This window comes from Pseudochaenichthys georgianus, chromosome 11 (genome assembly GCF_902827115.2).
Source record: "Pseudochaenichthys georgianus chromosome 11, fPseGeo1.2, whole genome shotgun sequence".
Lineage (NCBI taxonomy): Eukaryota > Metazoa > Chordata > Actinopteri > Perciformes > Channichthyidae > Pseudochaenichthys > Pseudochaenichthys georgianus.
Window position 1 is genome coordinate 4,360,021 of NC_047513.1, and position 21,701 is coordinate 4,381,721.

Consider the following 21,701-nt stretch of genomic DNA (forward strand, 5'->3'; position numbering starts at 1 on the left):
GCAATTATTTGCCCTGGACTTCTGCTTTCAGACGTAGTTAATTACCCTATCTGATAATAATCCAATTCAGAGGTAATAATGTAATATAATACATTATATATACATATATATTATATTTATATAGTTTATGAGTGCAACCTTTATGCGAATGTGGCCCGCGATGAAATTGAGTTTGACACCCCTGCACTACAGGAAAGGGAGAACCCCCCAAAACTGCTTTTGCTCAGCACTTGTTTTGGGAGGAACAGTGAATGTACAAATGTATTTTCTCTATTCAAGCAAATAAAAAAGAATGCTTTCTAAAATACTTAGTGTGTTATCACCACATATCAGACAAAGGAATATGATTCAAACCTGAGAGTGACTGCTGTGTACAGCGGCAGCTCAGAGTGGTAGGATTCAGATTCACCCATCACAGAGAGCGAGGACACAAGAAGATGGCTGAGGAGGATTTGGTGTCAAGGCAAATGGGAAAAGTGCCGGCTATTTGGCAATATTTCAGATATAAACTCATCATCGCTCCTAGGGAACCTGATGACAGATAAGAAGCCAATTGGTAAAAAGAAGGTAGAAATGTAGAGGATGCAGCAGAGGATGGAAAAGTCAGCAAGTCGTTTAAGATGAAAGTAATCACTCAATAACTTTTCTTTTAGGATGTCCGGTCTGATTGGAAACACCAATCAGGTCACAAGTCAATGCACTGGTGGAAGAGTTCCTCTGTGGCATCTTTACAATGTGTACTCGCATGGTCTCTAATTATATTGCTGAGCATGTTGTGTAACGTAATGTTTTACAGCTTTCCCTCTGAAAACAACGGTACGGAAGTGAACCAGAACAGTACAGTCTGAGGGTGGAGAGACAAACAATGAGCTGAAAGTCAATGTAAAGATCCAAAAAGCTGAGAAAGCAACAGATTAAAGTCTCTGGTTGTTCATCATCATGTGTTTCGGTATAGCATTAATATTTATAAATTAATTATAGCCGCTTTCGCATCCTTGGATATGAGCAAGGACGTTGGTGAGCAAAATCAGCAATGCTGGGACGAAATGACCTTCAAAGACAGGAGGAAGTTATGAGATGTAAACAGATGTGTTACATTTCACCTCAGTGTACCAGCACTGTAGCTTTACAAACACTCATCTGTGTGTAAATAAGCGCAAAGCTGCTAGTTAGGGTTATTATGCAGAGCAGGGGAGGCAGCTTCTCTGCATCTGAATACACACAGAAACAGAGAGGAGGCAACCGAGCAGAAAACCCTCTCCCCCTCTTTCAATTCAATCAAGCTTTATTCTCCCTCTCGCAAGAAGGGCTGTGTGTAAACAAGTTGGGTCGATCAACCTTGCAAAATCTGATAAACTTCACACAAACCCTAAATTAAAGCTCAAGTCGCTGATGTCTGTGTCCTCCATTTCATCATGAATAATCTATCAAGGAGCAGCAGCGCGAGGCAGGTGATTAGTGATGAGCGACAACAGGAGTCTGGCAGGACTCAAACCTGCTCCATCGTTTAGACCTGGCCCCAGGTCTCACAGGTGGAGTTTAGGTTACAAAGTTAAACTCTCCTGCCATGGTTGGGCTCAGTGCAACAGTTTAAATACCTGACAGCACCATATGAGGATAAGAAAACTAGGGCAGCCAATCGATTAAGTGATGAATCATGTGATGTGCTTAGTTAACTTGTGATTAATCACAACTTCGCAAATCCACCTCTGGATATCGCTGTTGAAACCTTGTTGCTTCTGGAGTTGCGTGGTCTACCCTAAGGGAGGGGGGCAAGTGGTGATTAAGACTCAACGTACTACGTTTCTACTGGCTACCACAACGTTACTTTTCCATCGCTTCCTACTTCCACATACTGTCAAGTTGTGATTGGGTTTGATTGATTGACTCCTGCCTAAACCTGAAAATGGCTTGATTCTTTCCAAAAGGACACATGGAACAACTCAGACTTGATCTTTTCCTCTTTATTTGAGTGATGCAGATTCCTTTTTGCTTCATTCAGCTTCTTGTAGCCTCTTGATGCTCATTTAGTCATTTAGGTTGAAAACCTTTAACACAAAACATACCTTCATTCATTTTAGGCAAACAAACATTTCAATAAAAAACATGCCATCCTTTAACAAGCACTTTCTTTCCTGCTTCATAATCAAGTCAATCAATCAAACCCAATCACAACTTGACAGTTGAAAACCAGCAGCGTCTTTGGTCGAATCCCTGAGTCTCCTCTCTCACAGCAAATTGTTTGTCCTCTGCTGAGTGTGTTCCCAGGTGTGCTGCATTTAGCTCCTTAATTAGGAAGCTCACACTCTTCCTTTGAGCCACATTCTCAGTGGAATCACACCCTAGGCTCCCTGTCTCCACCTGCTGGACTGGAGCCAGATGTGAATTGCATTTCTCAAGCTCTGACAAAACACCTCCCACTTGAGCTCCTGGTTCCTGAACCCAAGGAGGTCAAAACACGTTCTATTGAAGTTACAGAAAATGATTCACTGGTGATGAGTTTGTACTATTTCCCAGTCTGATCATCATATTTCATGTTCTTGCTCTCAGCATTTTGCTCTTCAATGGGAAGCAGAGCCACTATGCGCCGGACGTCTCTGTGAAGTACTGTGGCAGGGATTTTAGTTGAGAGTTTTTTGTTCGTCCCCACAACTTTTCTCCTGGCGGGTTGTTCAATAACCTCTTCCAATGGCACTGGGTAGTTTGGAAAGGTGCGGACATTTACATCTCTCACAATGCCCTTTCCATCGGTGTTAACACCAACCACCCTGGCAAGTCTGTATTGACCTCTTAAGGCATTCTGGTCTGCCACCCAAACACCACCTCCTACAGCCACATTCCGCTCCCTTGTGTGCCACTTATTTCTTACAAACAGATTGGGCCCTGCCAACTGACTCCACTTCCTCCAGAATGTGTCTACTTCGGCTTGGATTTCCCTTTTGTAGGGATAGCTTTCAAATGTAAAGCTCCCAGGGTCTCCTTTTGGTCCAGATCTTCCAAGCAAAAGTGAGTTTGGGCAGATGTACCTCTCGTTGGCCAAGTTAGCTGACATGTATAGGAATGTTTGAAATTCTCCCCATTTGAAGGTTCCATCTCCTCCAAGGTTGTTGAGGGCCCTTTTCACGACACGAACAGCTGCCTCAGCAGCTCCATTCCTGTGAGGTGAGTCTGCAGGATGAATGCCCCAGCTCCACTCTGTTCCATGTTTGGTAGCTTCATCCTCCAGCTCAGATTTTCCTAAGCAGTCTAGAAACATGTCGAGCTCCTTCAGGGCAGGTCTGGCTCCTACAAAGTTGCTTCCGGGATCTGACCACATTTCTTCGGATGTCCCCTCAATGCAGTGCATCTTTTGTAGGCCAGTAGGAAGCCTTCAGCTGATTGGTCTCCGACAACATCTACATGTATTGCTCTGGATGCCATACAGCAGAAGACAATGCCCCATACTTTCAGCCTTACTTTTTTCCTCACTTGGTCCCTCACCTCATATGGTCCAAACAGGTCCACAGGTGTGTATTCAAAGGGTCTTGTGGGATGTGTCCGCTCTGATGGCAAGTCACTCATGACTTGCACTTCCTTCCTCTGGCCTTTCTGAATATCACGCAGCTGTCAACCACCTTTTTAGCCAATCTTCTGCCTTTGACAACCCAGGCTTTCTTTCTCATCTGTAGGAGTGTTCCTGCCATTTCCTCGTGGTTTGCTCGGTGGGCCTTTTGAGCAAGAAGTGTGGATATCCATGCCTCATAAGGTAGGATTGGTACTACAACTTTGTCCTCATTGAAGTATTGGATCCTTACTCCACATACTAAGAGTCCCGACTCTTCCTCCTTATACACAACCAACCTGCTGAGAGTAATGTCTTTAAATGTTACTCCTTCCTGGGCTGAAAGGAAAAGATGTCTGAGTGCATCTTGACATTCTCCAACAGAGAGCACAGTTTTCTTAGTTCTCAACTCTCTCTCTTCTTTTGAAGGAATTACCTCCCACTTTGACCGGTGGGAAGTTGGGTTCATCGTCCTCCTCTTCCACTCCTTAGCAGCTCTCAGCACCCAGGCAACAACTCGGACCACTTTATCCAAGCTGCTGAATGTCCTCACATCAATCAGTTGCCCTATAACTGAGCCAGCTGATATTCTTCGGGTTCGAGTCTCTTTCTCACCCTCAGAGGGTTTTATAAGGGTTACAGGTTCTTTGCCATCAGGATGCTTCATCTTTGCCTGAGCTCTGGTGAGTGCTGCTGTGAATGTTTTCCTTTGGATTTTATTTATGCCCTCTTTTGCATTTGCCGCAACCTCCTTGGCTGACTTGGCCACTCCTCCACTGGCATTTTCAGAGAGGAAGGTCCTTTCTGGCACTCAGATTCCTCCTTGAGATCAGCAGGGGTCGCTCCTCTTGTTATGATGTCAGAAATGTTTAGGTCACCTGGAATCCACCACCAATCCTCAACAGATCCAGACTATTGGATTTCACCTATACTCTGTTGGCAAAGAATGTCTGATATCCATAACTCACGCTGGATTGCTCCCAACACAGTTTGACTGTCCAGGAGGTGGAACCATTGTCCTATTTCCATTCGACCGTGCTTTTCAATATGACTTCTTAGACGAGCTGCAAAAACGGCACCACAGATCTCTGCCTAGGGTCACCTTTTTGGTTCAGTGGTGTGAGTTTTGCCTTGGATTCAACCAGTCTGATTTGGATACCTTCTTCCGTCTCCCATCTGAGGTACACCACAGCTCCAAAGCTTTTGTCACTTCCATCGGAGAATGTTATTCCCAAAGGTATACCGATCCAGCTGGGTGGCGTCAAGCTTCTGTGGAAGTCGGCCGTCACTCTACACTCGTCGATCAGAGCGAGCGGAGTGCATTTTCGCGAGCGGAGCACATTTTCTCATCCGCCTCACGGAGTGTGGAAAGTGAGGGGCAGGGCTGCCTCTCTTCCGTCGGCGTGGATAGGAGGTTTACCTGTGCTGTTGTGGGGAGGTTTTTCACGGGAAGTCTCGGAGAGACGGAGCGGCTGCACGTTGTTGCTTGGGCCCCCTTTTTCCACCTGCCCAGTTGTGCTGTGGCGGGGACCTGCTTCCACTTGTCGTGTGCTGCTGTCCTGGCGAGATTTTGCCCCGGGGGGCGTAACGGAGAGACCGGAGCGGCTTCGCGTTCGGGCTGCTTTACACCTGCTGTAGTTGAGGCCTGTATCCACCTGCTCCACCTGTCGTGCTCTACGGTGCCGAGGACGTTTTACCACGGGGATATCGCGGAGAGACCGGAGCGCCTCTACGCCTCGAGCTGGTCCTGCTCCGCCTATCCTGCTGTACTGAGGAGGTTCTGCACCGGGGATATCGCGAGGAGAACGGAGCGCCTCCACATTTCGGGCCTGCTTGCACGCCTATCCGGATGCTGTGCTGGTCTGGGAAAATGGCCCATATCATGATTCTACTGTGCCTGTTAACTGTTTTGGACTATGAGAAGATCTCTAGTCATTCTGAGAAGACTACTGGATTCAGGTCTGTTCTGCCACCCGCAGTGGGCATCCCCTGCAAAGGTTCGGATGTGTTGCTCAAACAATTACCGGTTGCCTTGTCACAGTCAATCTGCTCGACAAAATATGTTTGTCTTTTTTATTTTCCTGCGTTGATGGTTCTTCAGGACTGCTTCTTAAGCTCTAATCACACTCTCGCAGACTTTTCCGGTGTTTCTAAATTAGATGACAATGTATGTGTGTCATTTAAGAGGAAAAGATGCCCGTTTTTGTTGTTGTTATTACTGTCAGGAAATGTACAGCCTAACCCTGGTCCGCCCAGTAGTAATAGTCAGATCGCTACTCCTGCTGATTTTAAAGCTAGGTCTGGGTTGGGTTTCATCCACTTGAATGTGCGCAGTCTGTTAGGTAAACTAGATTTTGTCCGTATCTGGGCAAAATCGACTGACGCTGACGTCATTGTCTTATCTGAAACATGGCTAAATAAATCTATTTTGGCCTCTGACATTGCCTTAAATGGTTTTAATGTGTATCGTACCGACCGGCCTAATAAAGGTGGTGGCGTAGCAATTTATGTTAAGAATAAGTTCAGTGTAACCACATTAGTTTCCAAATCGATCAGTAAGCAATTTGAATTTTTAGCCTTACATATAGAAGTGGCAAAGGGTCAACAGGTCATGGTAGTGGGCAGTTACAGACCCCCCTCAGCTGTCAAAGACTCCTTGTCTTCACTAGCAAATCTTGTATCACAACTAGACTACAAGGAAATAGTCCTACTTGGAGATTTTAACTGGGACTGGTTAACTGCAGTGTCAGAGGATTTTAAAAACCTTTGTATCTCATTGAATGTTACTCAGATTGTGGACAGTCCTACTCGCCCAAATATTAAGTCCCCTAATAAATCCTCCCTAATTGATCTAATTTTAACTAATGTTCCCCATAAATATTCATCTGTGGGAGTATTTGCAAATGATCTGAGCGATCACTGTGTTGTAGCCACAATTAGGGACACTAAGGTCCAAAAGGTTAAACCTCGCATTATCATCAAGAGAGACATAAAACATTTTGTGGAGCAGGGTTTTGTTCATGATCTGTTTGGGTTTGATTGGGGTAACATCGATCTGTGTGCTGATGTGGAAACCGCATGGTCTTATTTCTATCTTGGTTTTATGGAGATCATTGATAGACACGCACCCCTGCGTACATTTAGAGTAAAGGGACGAGACAATCCTTGGTTTTCTGCTGAGCTGTCTAGTCTCCTTCATGAGAGAAACAAGGCCTGGGCAAAGGCTAGGAAATCAGGCTCAGAGATAGAGTGGCTGCGTTTTAGGCAGCTAAGGAATAGCTTCACTTCAAATGTCAAAAGTGCAAAGTCGAAGTACTATTTGTCAGTTACCACAGAAAACCTAAATAATCCTAGGAAATTTTGGAAAGCAATAAAATCGAAATCAACCGGTGAGATCCGTAATGAGCTACCTCCGTGCCTTACCACAGCATCTGGCTCTATATCGGACAGGGCCACTATGCTAAATTGCTTTAATGAGCATTTTGTGTCCTGCGGTTCTATGTTTGATTCTGTGACTAACTCTGCTTCTGTGAACACTACAGTCTGTGACTCTGAACAACGTGGTCTGGAAAACCCTTTCAGTTTTACTCCTTTTACTGTCAATGTTGTTCATGAAGCCTTATCTAAGCTAGATCCTAGGTAACCGGCTGGCCCGGACAACTTAGAACCTTTCTTTTTAAAGATAGCTGCAGATTTTATTGCTCCACCTCTTACTTCTCTTTTTAACCTCTCCCTCAGCACAAATACAATTCCAAAAGTATGGAAGTCAGCGTATGTCTTGCCTTTACTGAAAGGAGGGGAGGCAACTATAGGCCAATCTCTAAATTGTCAGTTCTGGCTAAGGTTCTTGAACGCTTAGTGAGTGAACAGGTAAAGGAGTTTTTATGTACAAATGACATCCTGTCTAATCATCAGTCAGGCTTCAGAAAGAAACACAGCACCATCACTGTGACAATGAAAGTGGTGAATGACATTACTACTATTTTAGATAATAAGCAGAGTTGTGCAGCTCTATTTATTGACCTTTCCAAAGCATTTGACACCGTTGATCATCGCATCTTAAAGCAGAGGCTACTCAGTATTGGCATATCCAGCCTTGCAGTGGGGTGGTTTGTGAACTACCTCTCTGAAAGGTCCCAATGTGTTCATTTTGATGGACTGTCTTCTGAGTGGTTAAACATTTCTAATGGTGTACCACAAGGTTCTGTTTTAGGACCACTTTTATTCTCCATATATATTAACAGCGTAGGTGATAATGTGGATGAAGCTACTTTACATTTTTATGCGGATGATACTGTGATGTATTGTGCAGGTCCCATCATTAAGGAGGCTGTTGTTAAATTGCAGGCTGTTTTTAACACTATTCAGACTCAGCTCTCTGAATTAAAGCTTCTTTTAAAATGTGGATCAAACCAAGGTAATGCTCTTTTCAAAAGCAAAAAAGACACCAGAGCCTGTTTTAGATATTGTAACTACGCAAGGAACACAACTTGAAGTTGTTGCCTGTAACAAATACCTTGGTATCTGGCTTGATGATTGTCTCTCTTTTAAACTTCATGTCAATAACCTGCTAAAAAAACTGAGGGTTAGGCTAGGTTTCTTTTTCAGGAACAAGTCCTGTTTCTCGCTTGAGGCCAGGAAAAGGCTAGTCACTGTGACCTTTTGACCTGTGCTGGACTATGGGGATCTGATCTATATGAATGCACCTGCCAATTGCCTGGTCAAGTTAGATGCTGCGTATCACAGTGCACTAAGATTTGTGACAAACTGTAAAGCATTAACCCATCACTGTACCCTGTATGCAAGGGCTGGTTTGCTTTCACTAACTGTACGGAGGCTCAGTCACTGGTACTTTTTTATATACAAAGCCATGTTAGGGAAACTTCCATCTTATATCTGCTCCCTGATCTCACGGAGAATTGTAAGTGGCTACTGCCTGAGATCGAATGCTGTGGTTTTATTAAATGTGCCAACTGCTAGGACTGTCTTAGGGAAGACGGCTTTTAGATGCGCAGATCCTCTGTCTTGGAATAGTCTGCAAATTAAATGGAAACTGAACAATCTGGTTCCACTAAATGTTTTTAAAGCTTGGTTGGATGCTACTCAATCGGAAGCTATTGGTACCTGTTTATGTGGATAATTTTGTAAATGATGCTGTATGATGTCCTTTTGTTTCATGTGGAACTATTTGAGCAGGTCTCCCTTGTAAAAGAGATCAATGATCTCAATGGGATTTTATCTGTATAAATAAAGGTTTGAAATGAAATGAATTTGACTCAGTTGCACATACTCTTCAAATACTTGTACTGCTTCCTCCCTTAGGCCTGCTGACAGTGGATTATCCCAAGTTTCCCGGCTGGATTTTCCGTTTCCTGCCTCCTGGTACGCTTTTCTGACGAGTATGGCTCCCTTCTGTTTCAATGGTGTGTAGGGGTGTAACGGTTCACAGAAGTCACGGTTCGGTTCGTACCTCGGTTTGGGGGTCACGGTTCGGTACGGGTTCGGTACAACAAGAAAAAGCAAAAAAAAGTCCCAAATCCATAATTCCAGGTTTGTTTTTTATTTATTTTGAACAGTTGTGCAAGTTTCAGTTTAAAAATAAGGAACTCTGACATTTTGAATAATTAACTGCATTAAACAGTTAAAAACAAACCACAAACAGTACCACACACTCAGATGGCCATATTATCTATAATGGCTGATGTCAAACAAAAATGTTTCATCAAGCTGTAAAACTAAAAAGAATGTCTTGAAAATATTACATCATAAATAATAAGAAAGTGTTTCAAGAGCGCAAAGTCGTTGAAAAACATATGCCAAAAGCTTCCGTTATTTATTTTGGTCTCACCGCTTTCATGTCTATTGGTTTCTTAAAAACAGCCGGGATCAGCTGTTGAACTGCTGTTGTCTTTTGCCGGGCTCCGGTGAGTGGCAAATCTGGGTGATGCCTTCTGATATGATTTAGCATGTTTGGCGTGTGTTACCATTAGCATACCGCACCGCTATCGAACAACGCCCTCGTCCGATCCACCACTCGCACACTTCATCGTTATTGTAGTCCACAGGGAACCCGAAATGTTCCCACACAGCTGATTTAAAAGAAGCAGGTGGGTTCTAGCTCCTGTGTGTTATCTGAAATCGCCATACTAACTTTTCTTCTTCTTGTATTTAGTTCGTTTTGTTGTTGTGTTTCTTCTTGTTCTTCATTTGTTGTTTAAGGGCGGCTGGCAAACAGCTTTTAGGCGCAATATTCGTCGTGTGACTGCATGTGCCAAACCGTGACGTCCGAACCGTGACGGTACGGGATGAATACGGATACCGTTACACCCCTAATGGTGTGACAAGACCGATGGGATCATAGAGGCCTGCTACCTGACATAATAGCTCTCTTCTGGTTAAAGGGTCAGGAGTCTTTCCTCTTACCTCTTCTTCAAGGAGGTCTTGGCCTACTCTCATTTTCCTCTTTTTCCTTGAGAAGTTGATGGAGGTAAGCACATATAGTTTGTCCTCCTCCACACACTGGTACAATCAATTCAGCCGATAGTCTGTGATAGGGCTGTTCATGTTGATGAAGTAAAACCACACACACACCAATGTGTTCTTGTGTGATATACAAAGACACAGAAAAAGTATTCAGATCAGCCTAATCTCTAGATATTTAATGAGAAATATGCTCTGAAAGATTGCTTCATGTTTGCTGAATACAGATAATCACAACACATACATGACTTGTGTTGCTAGCGGCCTTGTTGCAGCCACATGTTGCACCACAGGGTTGTGTGTTCAGTCCCCTCATGTTCTCCATATTTATTTGCGGTGATCGGATGGTTTTACTGTTCCACACCCATCCATTTTTAGTGACTCTGGATGACATATGAAAACATATCAAATCTTATATGAGGACATTTGTATTTATGGTGTAGATGGCCCATGAGGAGCTACGAAAAGTACCAAATCATATCAGCCAGTTGGACTGCATACTAAAGCTCATGTGAACAGTTTAAAATCACTTTCACTGCCAGAAGGGTAGACCACAGTGTTACATTTATAACAACAAGATAACATAGAGACCCAACTCAATCAACCTGTGAGTGTGCTCTTTGGCTTAGCTATTTAGCTAGTGAATTTTAGCGAAGCATAAGTTGAACTGAGAGGAGATGAAGACATCACACAGCAGGTGCCAGGAAAATGATGTCAGCAAAACTAAAGATCGTGAACACCAACAGTTAGGAGGGGGCGGTGACCTCCCCATCCACATTGTTGATACTGAGGTTGAAAGGGTCAGCACACTCCTCAGCGTGCACATCAGATGATCTGTCATGGACACTTCACTGGGATACACTGACCAGAAAAACTCACCATGAATGCTATTTCCTAAGGAGATGGGAAATGTGGGATGAATGCCAGCTTTTTCATAAACTTCTGGGCGCCTTATCGAGAGCTTGCTGACGGGCTGTATTACAGTCTGGTACGGCAACTGTTCTGAACAATCACTACAGGCTTATAGAGGCGGAACACAGCATCATAAAGGAACACAGCCTCCCAGCATGCAGTCTGTTGTTCTTGTTACCGTCTGTCATCTGATAGAGGAGCATGGTTGTATGCACCACTACAGGTAAGAAGAGGTCTTAACGACAGGCCATCAGGCATCTCAACTCATAGACCCACAGCACATATCTGCTGTCTGCACTTATCACTGCCAAGTTCATCTTACTGCTGCCATTATATCTGTTTATCTCATCCATTCTTTCATATCTCAGCCTTTTTCTCAGTACATTTGTACTCTATTGTTGGAGATTCCGTGACTTATTTGGAAAAACAATGCTCTTTTTCCCATATAGGATTTAATTATTTATTTGTTTCTCAGTCGAAACATGCTGCATGTCATTTGTGCAATTTTAGCAGGGTAAGTACTAACTTAAAAATAAGTACGTTATGCTTTTTGGTGGTTTCTCTTTCCTGTAGTGTATTACATAGTTGTTTGTGTAAATGGTCTGCAAAGGCTAAAATCCCAAAGTTCCCTCCAGAGAGTTTCTCTCTTACATCACTCTGTAACACTTTGCTTCTATAGGCTAGTGCACGGTCAACACATTGACCGTGATAGGCTAAGGCAGGGGTTCCCAAACTTTTCCATGCCAAGGAACCCCATATAGCATTATCGTCTGGCGGGGACCCCCTGTTGGAATTTTTTTTTTAAATGATGAGTACATTATGATGGAAAATATGACAAATTAATCATACAGCTTAATACATTTTCTTAATATATATTTGTATTAATAATTAATAATCAGTTATTCTTCAATTTTATTTTTTTTTATCTTTTGTTTGTCATTCATTACATTGATTGTGTCTTCTTAAACATTCTTAACACGATATTAAACAGTAATATCAACAGTAAACATATTTTAAAGCATTTTAAAAATGATTTCTGTCTTTATAATATTATATAATTTTGAACAGTAATATGAACAATTAACATATATTTTTTGCATTTTTGAAAGCTATTTATATATAATATTCAACAGTAATATTAACAATAAACATATTTATATTTATATATATAAACATCAATATTTGCTACATCCGTGCTCTCATCCAGCTGCAGAGCGAAATATTCACTAGCTCTCACTTGCTCCAAAAGCTGAGCAGATACTCAGTTTCACTCTCAGTAGCGGCAGCTCGATTCTGATTGGCTTGAAGGGCGGTCGTGTGATTTAAAAACAAAAAAATAAAATATTAATAAATAAAAAATATTCAAAGATTGGCATCAAAGGACATAGATTGATAGATATGCAGTTATTTATAACATCTAAAAAAAAAAAAAACTTTCCCCTCAAACTTTGCGTGACCCTCTTGGTGCCCCCCGGCGGCCCCCCCGGGGGGTCGGGGCCCCCACTTTGAAAAACACTGGGCTAAGGGACGGGACATCTAAGCGGTTGACCAATCACAACAGAGCCAGCCAGCTAACCAATGTAAACAATTGAGTATTAGCATTAAAATGAATTTAAAGTCCCAAAACTAATAGTATTCACTATAGGCAGTTTAATTGCTCTAGCTTGTCGGACCTTGTCAGTTCTTGTCTGTCTTTTAATCAAATGATCAATCCTGCTTTACTATGCATCCATATCTTAGAACATCTCAGCCCCTAATCTTGTAGTTTCACAAGTACATATTTATTGTTTAGGGCTGTCTTCTTTATTGATGCACAGCTCCCTGTTTGGTCATGCCAGAAGATTTTTCTTCCTATGTTTTAATTTGTAGTAATCTGCCCTGTTTGAGTATCTTGTTACAAATCCTCTGTTTAAACCATATTGTTTTTATGGTACAATAAACGTAATAATAACTCGATACATGTTAGTCAAACCTCCCTGTTGTACTGTAACAGATGCAGCTTCTCAGACCCAGAAGCCGTCAGAAAGCCCCAGGCTCTCGGCACTGACACTCCGGCACAGTGTGCTGAACTGTGACAGTAAATAATGACTTTTGTTTCTTCCTCTTCAGGCCGTTTCATTTGATCAATTGCGGGAAGGAGGCCAGCGGCTGTAAGCGCTCCTGTTACGAGACAATATAGACAAACCACAGTGTGTTGTGCTGTTTTCACTTTTCCATTTGCAATTGGAAAGTTTACATCAGTAACTTTGGACTTTTCGAACGCTGTCGGAATGAAAACCTGATAAAAACCTCCTCAGTATTTCCTCATTGCCTTTTTATTTTGTCCCTTTTCACAGATACAACATTTTTTTCTTATTAAACCACAATTACATGCACATTAAAAAGCATTCCTGTTTTTGAATTGCAAAATGCAAACAGTCAGCTGATTAATGAGTGAATCAGAAAAGAAAAGGAAGCCTTTTTCTGTGGTTTGATTCTGCTTTTCCAATAGTGTGAGAGGTCATCATTGTATTCATGTTTTAGACACAGACATAGTGACATAGTGCTGAATGGGCCCAGAGGCCCAGGGGTCAGGGGGCCTCTGCTTCGATGGATGGTTAATGTCCTTTTGGAAAGTCAATCAAGACACAAATAAAACACCTACAAAGAGATACAAAACACCCAATGACAGAAAATAAAGATACGCAATGCCACTACAAAAGATACAAAATACTAAAGGGATACAAGCAACTACAAATGAATACAAACTACTACGGAGAGATAGTAGTGCAAGGATGTAGAAGATATACAAACAACTTAAAGGCTTTCAACATAGTACAAAAGGACCAAGAATATAAACAAAATGAATAAATTAATGCAAAATGACCACAAACAAACCAACTTCAAAGAGATATACATTTACTACAGAGATACAAAAGACCACAGATACGAACCGAGCATAAAGAGATGTGAATGTGCCCTCTGAAACTTAAACTGACTACAACAAATGGCAAAAAAGAGACACAAACAGAGACACAAAAGTATACCACACATCACCAAGTGCCCTTTGCAGGCCCTGCATCGGGTGTCAGGCTGTTCAGTGTGGAGTGTGAGGGTGGGTGGGGGCTTTGCATGTTTGTATCAAGGGGCCTATTTCCCTAATTTCATTGTGTTAGTTGTAAACACAATACCTTTAATTGTTATTAATGAATATATTGAAATGAAAATGCTTTTTTTCTGCAAAAATGTGTGACACGGCAGCTCTTGATTAGTATTTTAAAGACTATTTTAAGCCTTGAGTGGTTCAGTTTTTAACTTTTGTTGCTAAGCAATGTTGGCCAAAACTCTGCTTATTGGCTAGAGCCGGTGCTTCTGCCTGGCAACATTACCTGCTTGTGTATTCTGGAGACACTGGCAAGAGCTTCCAGTTGCAGACAACTCTTCTGCAAAGCTGGCATGGCGGCGGTTCTGTTTCGAAGGCCCTGTATTCATCTCATAAGCTTTTCTTTAAATGCACCAAATCCCAGCATAAAGCTTGTTTTGTGCTGTTATAAAATAAGATGTTTCCAGAGTGAATAAAGTCCAGACTGGCTGACACTTACAGCCCTCTGGTTGGAATAGGTGGACACCTACTATATAAGGAGGGACAATTAGGAAGCTGGCTGATATTTGAACATGTTTTAGAGAATAAATGCTCACCTCGACCATGTCAAGATTATTTAACAGAATGTACTGTAAAAAACAAACAAACATAAGAAGCTGCCCAATCCTAGGTTTGAATTATTCATCCATAAATAGTAATACACATGACTTTATTTAATTTAAAATTAATATAATAAATTAAACTGGTTCATATTTTGACCAGATAGTTTTCCACCTTAAATGTGCAATCTAGTATGCTTTTAAAAAGTGCACTTACATATAATTTGTAATGCAATTATAATAAAAGTACACTTTTACACTAAAATATACATTGTAATATCGATTTTTGCAGAAATACTTCGAAGTTGAACTTAATGCTATGTTAAAGATACATTTACTTTAAATTAGGCACAACATGTAATCAATCACACATTTGCAATCAAGATGATTAGGAGCTTTTTTACTAGGTCAATAAATGTGCAAAAATATTCTACAGCTACTTATAAAGTGAATTTAGTTTATAATAATCATAAAGTAGAGAATCACTGGATCACCATGAGGCAGGGTGTAGCTCTGCGATGCTCCTGTAGGGGTCGCTCTCAGTCATCTTTTCACTACAGTGTGGAGATGTATTGCATCTGATCAGCTACAACAAGCACACTTATCAAAAATGCATGAGCCTGGTGAAATGCAGATAGCAATCTGGCGAGCGGGGAAACTTCCAACTTCCACTCCTCTTTACAGTCAATTTATATTTCTTTAGATGGCTGATCAGGGGACTGTTCACGGGATGTGATGCTGAGAACGGGCTGCTGTTTGAGAGGTCAGCTCCATAATCAAACAGGTGTTATAAAGAAATGAAAAAGGTGTTTCTATTTGTTGTACATATATCTATGTATCATCACCTTATTGGATTGTATTTATATTTTCAGGGAGATAGGTTTGTGTGAGCATTTGATGTTAGCTATAAAAGGAAACATATTCTAGATATGAAAAAAACAAAACAATTGAGAAGATAGCCGACTATACATCAGAGGAAACTTGAAGTACCATGAGGAATGCTGCATTGGAAGAATGGTGATACCTGCAGATAAAAGTGACTTTGCATGCCATACAAGTCAAAATAAACTAAATATAGAGCACTACAGGTGTGTTATAAGTCCCTGCATGAGTTACAATAACAGTAAGTTACAGTAACGTGTAGCCCCAGCCGTCCATGCTGTAAGTGGTGAAACGGCAGACCGGTGCAGATGAGGCTGCAGGGGGGACAGGGCTGCGACATGCCTGCGCCTCTCCACCGTAGCCCGAGCAGCCGTGCCAGCGTCCGGTGCGCCATAATCAAACTTTTCTATACATTTTCACGTCACCTGGACGCGAAACATAAATTTGGCATCCTATGCAAATATATGCTGACGTAAAAGATCATGTGGTTTTTGTCGTCGATCCCCCCTATGAGCAACGAGGAGGTTTTTTTTTCTCCTCTCTACTGTTGTCTTTAGGTTAGCTATGCTACAATCTTTACAGTACCCAGTGCTAGCTATATGCGCCCCGCACCGCACCACTCTGGATATCTGGGAATAATCAACTTCCAGGCTGTCGCACCCTGCACCCAGAGACTACACACAGGTAGGACACAAGGGAAACTTCTTATTTATTTAACTCCTGGAGAGAAATGTTGACCAAAGTGACCGCAAAAGTGAAGTTATTAAAGCGGCTTGGTTGCAGCCAGACTAGCCGCCTGGCTGGGCTGTCTGCCTCTGCCCAGGCTGCTGCTGCTAGCGACCGTCCCCTCCATCACAGGCTCTCAGAGTGGGAATCACCTTGCTATCAGCCAGCAAACATCCACGGCAGCCAAACAATAATTAAAACACTTATACCTTGCTGTCAGGTAACTTTAGTTGTTGTGCGGAGGCTCTCGGGTTATATTGAAAGATAGTTGTCAGACAAGTGAATGTCATCCGGTTCGTGTTGTTTTTTTTGGTAGCCAACTTTTGCCGTCCCCACTCCACCCCCGGTGAAAGTGCATATAATACATGTATTAGCCAGCGGAGCTAGCCTTTAACCAGTTAGCCCCTGTCAATGACGGGCACCCCGGTGAAGCTAAGCGCTTTAGCTTTAGCCTTTCCCCGCACACAGCAGCACAAAACGTGGCTGCCCGTCCCTGGATGTTATGCTCTCATGTCGAGAAATGCATTTGTTTTGGCTGGCTCTCTTCTCTTCCCTTCTTCCCGTCCTTAGTTAGCGTTACTCCGCTAAGCAAAGTAAATAATATTTTCCCAATAATGTCTTCCGTAAGACTGTGGAACCGGGGACAGTTTGGTTTGTAGCGTCGGTTCAAGTGTTGTTGTTGCCCGCTGCACGGAGGTTCAAACGGGGCTAGCTAGCAGACAGCCAGTCTGGCTGGTTGGGTCATCTGAGGTGAAGCCGCCGTCAGCGGGTTGTATAGAAACACACTCGCTGCTAACGACAGGCTGGTTTTTAAGTTTTTTTTTTAGATAAAAGGACCTGTAGAGGATATGGTGGATAGGTTTCTTTAACTGGTTTATGTATTTAGACAAACAGTCTTTGACGTTTTAGAGCCGCTTTAATGCCTCTGTGAATAGAAGCGGAGCGTTGGTGTACATAATGTACTCCGCTGCTGCTTGAGACGAGCTGCCGAGTAGTTTGATAACTAAGCGTTTGTTTACGAATTAATCAATTTAAATGTATTCTAAGTATACAAATAATTATGTTTAGTTTCTGAAATCATCTTATTTAACTCGTTTAATGTTTTAGGAGCGAACTATCGTTTATTTTTTGAAGGAGCACTGTATGCCTGGTGAACAGACGTTGACTTTACCCCAGTTAATGACAAACTAGTTTTCTACTGCATGTAGGCTACAGTATTCTGACTCCAAACCGTTTTAAATAAGGCACGGACTGTCTGTGTGTATGATACTGGTTAATACAGAAACTGACGATCGGTCACCCTAATGTCAGACTGGTTTTTAACTTGTTTGGACTGTCAGTATAGTAAACTGTTTTATATGCTTTTAGGAACAGCCTGTGTTTAGGATAATCGTCCCTAGAAAACTATCTATCATTTGCCATATTGGCAGACTGGTTTAAACTGGTTTGCATGTTGGCTGATTTCAATACGTTATTACATGCATTTTTCTGGTTACTTCTTTTACAGAATCAGGCTGCTGTAATATGGAAAAAGGGATTTTTACATGGTGTGTGTTACATAAAGACTGTTTCTTCACTGGTGTATTGTCTGTGTATGGACTAGCATTGTAGTATCGACAATTATTTCCTCATTTCCTTCTTTCTTATGCAAGTTCATCGAGTTCCTTCTCCGACCTCATTTTGTACCCAGATCTTGTTACATAAAATCATGAATAATTAGGAGTGCATCTCATGCCGGTTAAAGCCATATGCAGCGATGTGGCAGCATTTAAAAAAAAAAAAAACTGGTGACCTGTGTGACCCCCAAATCAGGAGCATACTATCACAAACATCTACTTTTGTTAATTTCTTACTACTTTTCTTCCTGCCCTCATATGAAGTTGTGATTCTAGTTGGACATAATAAAGAGGGAGGATTCTGAGGGAACAGGTGTGCAAACTGAATTTGGGCAGGTTTAACCCTGACGAGTGTGTCTTGGCTCTTGGAAAACACTGGAAGCTCATATTTGGCAGCAGCAGCTCCTCCTCTTCCTCCTTCCTCTATACTGCCCGGTGACAGTGTTACCATCTCCTCCCAGATGCTGCACTGTATGGCTCTTTTTTGGAGAAGTGTGCCAGATTTGTTTTAAATATGATCTCCCGCTTGCTTGTTCTGGTTCATAATCACATTTCCTTTCCCATTGACCGACTTTGTCTTTGTCTCAAATGTTGCACCTATTGTATCGCCACCGTGTCAGGCTTTTTAATCCTATGATATGGATGCAGGGATCAGTCAGTCATGTTGCCAGTCTCCAAATCAGAGTGCGCTCGCTAGCTCTCTGGCTGCTGTTTATTTGTCACACACACAGACAAATACAAACGGCTCTCGTACGCCTTCCCTCCCTCGCATGGAGACTTCTACATATACTCTCACATCACACACACACTCTCGCTGTTCCTCTTCCTGCTCTGACATGCTGCTATTTCTTTGACAGACACATTTTGCCGGTTCCTAGGAAGTGTAGCTGTGATTTGCCGTTGCCACCTGACCTGTCACCTCAGTCCACACACACAAACACACTCTGCATCAGTAGCACGCTTTTATTTCACACTTTAGACTGTTCACATCATTGGTTTTTATCGCTTGAGATTGCATCTCAATGCATGTTTAAAAAACAAAAGTATTATTTGTGGCGATTGTAATGGACCCCATTCTGGGTTTGTCATGCTCTCAATGGCATTCAGTCATGACAGCTATACACGCCGGAACAAACACACACACATACACACCGTGCACCATCACACAGTCTTTGCCGCTCATCAAACTGCTTATTTATTTCACACAAATGCAGAAAGCATGCATGACAGCTGCATCTTGCACATTCACACACATTTATTTTTCCTCTTCCTCTTTATTGCTTCTATTTCACTAACTCACACTAATACACATATTCAGTGGGAGGCAGTGTGGGTGTGTGTTTGGGAAAGAGCGTACGAGCGCGCCAGGTTGTGTGTGAGTGAGTGGAGTGGCGATCATCACACACACCAGAAAATGTGTGTGTGTGTTGCAGTGTCCGCCTCTCTGCTGGAGCTCTTCATGGGGAAACTCGATACACACACGCACACCCACTTGCTGCTGTTGGCTTTGGGGGCGAACATGATAACCAGGGATCCCCATTCGATCAGATTTAACTCTGTGACTCCCACACACAGAAGAAGAGCACTTATTTTGGTGTTCAGCTAAAAACCTGATTTGCATCTAAAAAATATCATCCAGACCTGTTGTTTTTGCATGGAAGGAAATGTGAACACATCTCCTGCAGACATTCTGGACCAGTGTAGTTCATTACACACCATGACAATCAATTTATCATGTGCAAATAATCCACGCAAATATGTGTTTATGCTGTGGATTAGGCTTTTTACCCATGTATGGTAATTGTTCTCCCTGTACCATACTCTCTAAAACATTAATATCTTTTTGTCAACTCCTGGTTATTATAATAAAATGGTTACGTCTCGTGGCATCTTTTATATCGGCCAAACGGGATGATGCTGCAGTTCCTTTATTTATCAGAAATAATAAATATAACAGCCACTATAGACTTCTTGGAGATATGTTTTGGATATGGAGGTATGTGGCGCAGTGGGTTGTCCGTTGCTCTTGGGATCAGATGGTCACAGGTTCAAACCCCACTGCAGTCAGCATGTCGTTGTGTCCCTGAGGCACTTCACCCAAATTGCTCCTGTGGGGATTGCCCACAGTATTGAGTATGTGAGTCGCTTTGGATAAAAGCATCTAACAAGTGACATGTAATGGAATGTTTTGCCAATATATCCACCAATAAATGTTATACAAATGTCAGAACAGGTGTGAGGTACTGTAATCTGGAATACTTTGTCAAATAGATTTTTTAAAGAGGCCCTTTAATGCTTTTTGTGCTTTTCCCTTTTCTGTAGTGGGTTATAACTAGGGTTGGGTATCGTTTGAATTTCCACGATTCCGATTCCGATTCCGATTCTACTTTTCGTTTCCGGTTCTTAACGGTTCTCGATTCCGATTCTTTGAGGGGCAGGGTAAAAAAATGATACATGCTTCTTCCACCAAAAAAATTACATTTATTCGAGAAACTTTTACACAGGTTAGTTTAAAGTAATATTCACATTAATCAGTCTGTTTATATTCACTGCTATGTAACTTTAACCTGAGAACCACTGAAGCTACAACAGTGCAACAGTCCAACTTTTAAAAACAGTTCTTGTTGAGAAAAACAAGCATATCTGCCTTCTCAGGCATACCGGGAAGAAATGTTTGAACATTTTGAAGTAAAATGCTTCAATCTGGTGCACACGCAGAATTACTAGAGACTAGATCTAGGGGGTACAACTCTAAACACCCATATGAAAAAGATCGGTTTACATTTTAATAATTAAATAACAAATAGCCTACATGTAACGCATTTTATTTTTGTTGTTCATTCATATCTTATTTTACTATTTTATTTATGCATATTTTTTTATCTCTCCAGTTTAAAACGATATTTCTGGTTTACTGTCCTATAGTATACATTGGAATGATTTCAAACCTGTTTTATCCCAATAATTATAAAAGACTGCCTTGGAAATATGTGTTTACATAAATTGTGATCAAAACGTTTGAGACCCACTGAGATAACTTAGACTAAAGTGAACTATCTAAACACTCAAAGAGTCCTTTACCCCACTGAGCTGAAATTATCAGCCTCTCAGTCTGACTGGAGAGGACTCTCCCTCCACATCATTGTAGAAATATCTTCTTCTTCCGTTAGCACAGCTAGCACCAGATGCTAATAACAACAGCGCCGGTTCCAGTGCACCCTCCCTCGCTCACGCGCACTTTGGCTGTGAGCTGCGGTTGCCAGATAAGCCAACATCCCCCATTTTCATCACCTGCAGCGCCCATCGTACAGGGCAAATGAAAAGTGTAACCGGGATGAAAAGGGTGTTACATTTACTTAATTATGAATGTTGTTACATCAAGGCCGAAAATTAGGATGAGCACCAACGGTCAAAACATTTATTTTTTCTCCCAGAGCTGTCAGCGCAGCGCCTCCACAGATCTGGCGCCCGAGGCGAACATTTATAATGCCAGTGCGACAGGCCGGCCCTGGTCTCAGGTTACATTGTAGGAAATGTAGATACAACGCTACATTTCCCGCCCCGCTGCAGTCATGCAGTAGGCTACGGAGAGCGGCGAGAAACTTTTCCTCAGGAATCGAAAAGCGGAACCGAAATTCACATTTCTAAATGATGCCGTTGGAATCGAAATGTTGGAACCGGTTCTCGGTACCCAACCCTAGTTATAACACATTCGATTTATGTAGCGCTTTTCAAACAAAGATGAAATGTAGTGAGTTGGAAACGTTACAAAGAAAAAACAGGACGGAAGGCATTGCAGTGTTTCCCCTAGGTTTACTGCTTCGGGGGGGGGGGGTATATATATATATATATATATATATTTT

At 42.1% G+C, this 21,701-nt stretch overlaps 1 protein-coding gene across 1 annotated transcript in view; it reads left to right on the forward strand.

Annotated features, from left to right (window-relative positions):
• The first annotated feature begins 15,819 nt into the window (after window positions 1–15,819).
• Window positions 15,820–21,701, forward strand: part of LOC117455072 (zinc fingers and homeoboxes protein 2-like) — a 233,266-nt gene continuing 227,384 nt past the window's right edge. Inside the window, exon 1 of the mRNA XM_034094426.2 lies at window positions 15,820–16,180. The gene's annotated coding sequence lies outside the window, so the exon portion shown is untranslated. The remainder of the gene's footprint in view (window positions 16,181–21,701) is intronic.